This window comes from Carlito syrichta, unplaced genomic scaffold (genome assembly GCF_000164805.1).
Source record: "Carlito syrichta isolate Samal-C Ts95f unplaced genomic scaffold, Tarsius_syrichta-2.0.1 Scaffold315965, whole genome shotgun sequence".
NCBI lineage: Eukaryota > Metazoa > Chordata > Mammalia > Primates > Tarsiidae > Carlito > Carlito syrichta.
Genome location: NW_007260061.1, coordinates 27275 through 32283, shown reverse-complemented (window position 1 = coordinate 32283; position 5009 = coordinate 27275).

Sequence of the window (5009 nt, the reverse complement as noted above, 5' to 3'; positions counted from 1 at the left end):
TGAGACTCCAACTCAAAAAAAAAAAAATTAGCCAGGCTTGGTGGCGCGGGCCTGTAGTTATGGCTATTGGAAGACTGAGGCAGAAGTTTCACCTGAGCTCAGCAGTATGAGGCTGCAATGGCAGTGAGCATGCCACTGCACTCCAGCCTGGGTAACAGAGTGAGACTTGGTCTCAAGAAAAACAAAGGAAAACGAAAAATAGAGATTAATATATAATATTTTTGTTTTACTCATTTTTTTTGAGTATGCATTCCCTTCTATTTCTGGTTTTCAAGTGTTTTAATCATGAAAAGGTGTTGGATTTTGTCAAATGCCTTTTCTGTATGTATGGAGATGATCATGTGATTTTTATAGACAATATTTATTAATATATATATATATTTGTGAGTCGGAGTCTCACTCTATCACCCAGGCTGGAGTGCAGTGGCACACTCACAGCTACTGCAGCCCTGAACTGCTGGGCTCAGAAAATCCTTCCATCTCAGCCTCCCAAGTGACTGGAACTACAGGTATGCACCACCACATCCAGCTAACTATTTTATTTATGGTAAAGACAAGGTCTCGCTATGTTGCCCAGGCTGGTCTCAAACCCCTGGGCTCAGGCAAATCCTCTCATCTCCACCTTCCCAAGTGCTGGGATTACAGACGTGAGCCACTGTGCCCAGTCTGACCCCAGGGGTTCAAGACCAGCCTGGGCAGTATTTTAAGCAGAAAAAAATACTAATTTTTAAGTAGTTTAGCATACTGTTCTGTGGCTTACATGCATATATTAACTTTCTCTCTTTCTCTTTTTTTTTTTTTGAATCAAGGTCTCACTCTGTTGCCCAGGCTGGAGTACAGTGGCATGTTCAGAGCTCACTGCAGCTTTGAACTCCTGGACTCAGGCAATCCTCTTGCCTCAGCCCCCAACAACTGGGACTACAGGTGTGCACCACCATGCCCAGATAACATTTTACTTTTTGTAGAGATGAGGTCTCACTAGGCTGCCCAAGCTTGTCTCCTGACCTCAAGCAATCTTGCTTTAGCCTTCCAAATTGCTGGGATTACAGGCGTGAACCACCGCGTCTAGTCAACTTTCTCTTTTATAGGAAACCTGACAAGTTGGTTGCTTATATTAAGCACATAAAAGCAAGAGATAATTGCCTTTTAGCAAAATTACCTGTATGCACAATTGTCAAAGTCAGAAATGCCATTTAATGGCTGGCAGTTATTTGCCCTGAATGTAAAACAAAATTTGTTTACTGTATTGTTTTTAAAATAGCACCTGGTCTTCAGTAATCAGAAATATGTATTTCCCATGAACAAAAACCACTGCAGTGCACTTAATGGTTAGTGTAAGTTGATTTCCCCCCCCCAGCTGTGGTACCATATTATTAAAAGCATTAAGTACCTGGGATTTATGCTGTAGTTGATTTATAAGTTAAAGAATGTACAGGCCTCCTTTTAAAAGAATCCTTTGTGGTCACAATTACTTCAAAACGTAATTACATTCAAATAACCTAACATCTCGTGCTTTGGCAATTCTAGAAGTGTGATTTTGACACATAGCAATTTTATGAAGTAGGCAATGTAAAAATGCCATAAAAGATGTGAACAACTGTTCTTCTGTTTAAATTTAGGGTGCAGCAAAATTTAGGTAACATGTTTCCGTTAATATAATCAGCCTACAATACAACATTTTAAATCATAAAGACGTTTGGATCCAAATCTAAAGCAGGTAATCCCTTTTCCAAATTATAAAGCTTTGGCAAATCAATACAGTATTTTGTAATACAATAAAACTATGTTTTTGTTGGAGTCATATATTACTTTAATAATAATTTCCACTGTAAAAATCCCATTCAAGTACTAAATCAAATTGCTAAGGCTTTTAATGATAATTTATAGTGTAGCCAGTTGTTTTATACAAATTAATGTGGCTTTTAAAATTATATAATTTCCTTCTTTTAGAGTGCATTCCTTCTTCCAAGCAGCTGAGTTAACACAGCAGAGAAATCGTGTGCATATCCAACGTGCTCTGTTTCTTTCTGGGGTTGGTCCAAAACCAGCTCACGAAAAGCTTTAAAACTCTACCTTAAACCATTCATGCATGCCAGTAACAAATGAAAGTCATTTTCAAATATTAGTGTGTCTTCCATAAATAGAGGAGACCTCCATGATAGATGGTCAGTCAAGTGACACTCGTGCTGGTTGACTGCTTATGTTTGGAAGAGCCATGCTCCTCTGTTTAGATCACACAGTCTTTCTTGAGCTTCTTATTTTAAAAAATACCTAGTATGTAGCTAAGTCTTTTTTTTTTTTGAGTTGGAGTCTCACTCCATTGTCCAGGCTGGAGTGCAGTGGCACACTCACGGCCACTCCAGCATTGACCTGCTGGACTCAGGTGATCCTTCCACCTCAGCCTTCCAAGTAGCCAGAACTATGGGTGTGTGCCAGCACGCCCAGTTAATTTTTTGATTTATTGTAGAGATGAGGTCTCATCATGTTGCCCAGGCTGCTCTTGAACCCATGGGCTCAGTCAATCCTCTCACCTCATCCTCCCTAAGCGTTGGGGTTACAGGCGTGAGCAAGCACACTCGGCCTTGTTTTTCACCAATCTGTATTATTTCTCTACAAATGCTGCCACCATCAATATCCTGATACATTCTTTTTTTTTTTTTTTTTGAGTTGGAGTCTCACTCTGTCACCCAGACTGGAGTGCAGTGGCCGCTCCCGGCCACCGCAGCCTAGACCTGCTGGGCTCCGGCAATCCTTCCCCCTCAGCCTTCCAAGTAGCCGGAATTACAGGCATGCACTACCACGCCCGGGTTGATTTTTTTTTTATTTATTGTAGAGATGAGGTCTTGCTGCCCAGGCGGGTCTCGAACCCGCGGGCTCAGGCAATCCACTCACCTCAGCCTCCCAAAGGCGTGGGATTACAGGCTGAGCCACCGAACCCGGCTCTGATACATTCTTTTACTGAAACCATCAAGCCTTCAGTTTGGGCATTTTAGTTATGATTCCCTATAACTTTGCTTCTTGGCCTCTATTAGCGTTTGAAGATGTCGTAAATGCCATCAGTCCTTCCAGGTTTCTGAGGCAAACTCCCTTCGCAGTCAGCATAGCTTCTGGAACCAAAATATTTTTCTGTGACTCATAAGGATATGGTTTGCATGTAAGTCTTTCATCTACTGAAATTACATTCATAAAGGAAACATTAAAGGATTTAAGTTCCATTATTCTCTCCATGGGATAAACCACAGAATGTTCTCGTCCATGTGATTTGGTTCTTGCTGTACCTGCAGCGAATTTCATAACGGAGTGACATCCCCACTCTGAGCTGAGAAGCCTGAGGCTTCTATTACATGGGACACACTTAGACTCGAAAGTTATTCTTTATTCTGTTTATCTGAAATGGAATTGAAATGTTGCTGGGTATCCTGCATTTTACCTGGCAATCCTATGTGAGGAATGTTCTAATACATGTCCACTAGGGCACACATGCAAGAATTGTTCTGGGATACATAACCCCAGAGCAGAACTGCAGGCTATAGGGATACCTCTTGCCGTCTCCTGCTTCCTCTCTCACCATGTGATCTCTGTATACACGGGCTCCCCTTTACCTTTCACCAGGAGTGAAAGCAGCCTGAGGCCCTCCCCAGATGCAGGTGCTCAGTTTTGAGCTTTTCAGCCCCCAGAATTGTGAACCAAAGCAACGTTTTCTTATAAGTTAAAAAAAAAAAAAAGCCGGGTTCGGTGGCTCAGCCTGTAATCCCGCGCCTTTGGGAGGCTGAGATGAGTGGATTGCCTGAGCCCGTGGGTTTGAGACCCGCCTGGGGAACTTGGCGAGACCTCATCTCTGCAATAAATCAAAAATTAAGCCGGGCTCGGTGACTCAGCCTGTAATCCTGCACCTCAGGAGACTGAGGTGAGTGGATTGCCTGAGCCCTCAGGTTCAAGACCTGCCTGGGCAACTTGGCGAGACCTCATCTCTACAATAAATCAAAAATCAGCCGGGCGGGGTAGCGTGTGCCTGTAATTCCGGCTACTTGGAAGGCTGAGGCGGAAGGATCGCTGGAGCCCACAGGTTGAGGCTGCGGTGGCCGGGAGTGGCCACTGCACTCCAGTCTGGGCGACAGAGTGAGACTCCAACTCAAAAAAAAAAAAAAGTGCCAAAGTATTGCCCACAGAAGTTGTACTGATTTACAGTCCATCAGCAGTATATCAGATTTTCTGTTGTCCTCATCTTTTAAATAATTTGTTTATTTATCTGTAGAGATGAGGTCTCACTCTGTATCCCAGGCTGGAGTACACTGGCATGATCATGGCTCACTACATCCTTAAATTCCTGAGCTCAAGTAATTCTCTCACCCCAGTATCCCAAATAGCTGGAATGACAGGTGTGCATCACCCTGTTCAGCTAATGTTTTAATTTTTTGTCTTGCTATGTTGCCCAGGCTGATCTTGAACTCCTGATTTCAAGCAATCCTCTTGCCTGGTCCTTCCAAAGTGCAGGGTTTACAGGCATGAGTTGTGGTGCCTGGTTGACGACTTTTCAATTTTGGGGAGACCAATGAGCACAATATGGTACCTTGCTGTGGTACTAATTTGTGTTTCCCTGATTTCTCCTACGCTTGAGAAACCTTTACCTGCTTATTGACCACTCATGTTTCCTCCCTGAAAGTCCTGCTCAGATCTTCTGCCCATTTTTGTTTTTTGGTTTTTGGGGGTTTATTTTAGTTGGAGTCTCACTCTGTCACCCGGGATAGAGTGCGGTGGCACGCTCACAGTCACCACAGCTTTGACCTGCTAGACTCTGGTAATCCTTCCGCCTCAGCCTTCCAAGTACCTGGAACCACGGGCAGGCACCACCATGCCTGGCTGATTTTTTTCTTTTTTTCTTTTTTGAGTTGGAATCTCACTCTGTCCCTCAGACTGGAGTGCGGTGGCCACTCCTGGCCACCACAGCCTCGCCTGCTGGGCTCCGGCGATCCTTCCACCTCAGCCTTCCAAGTAGCTGGAACTACAGG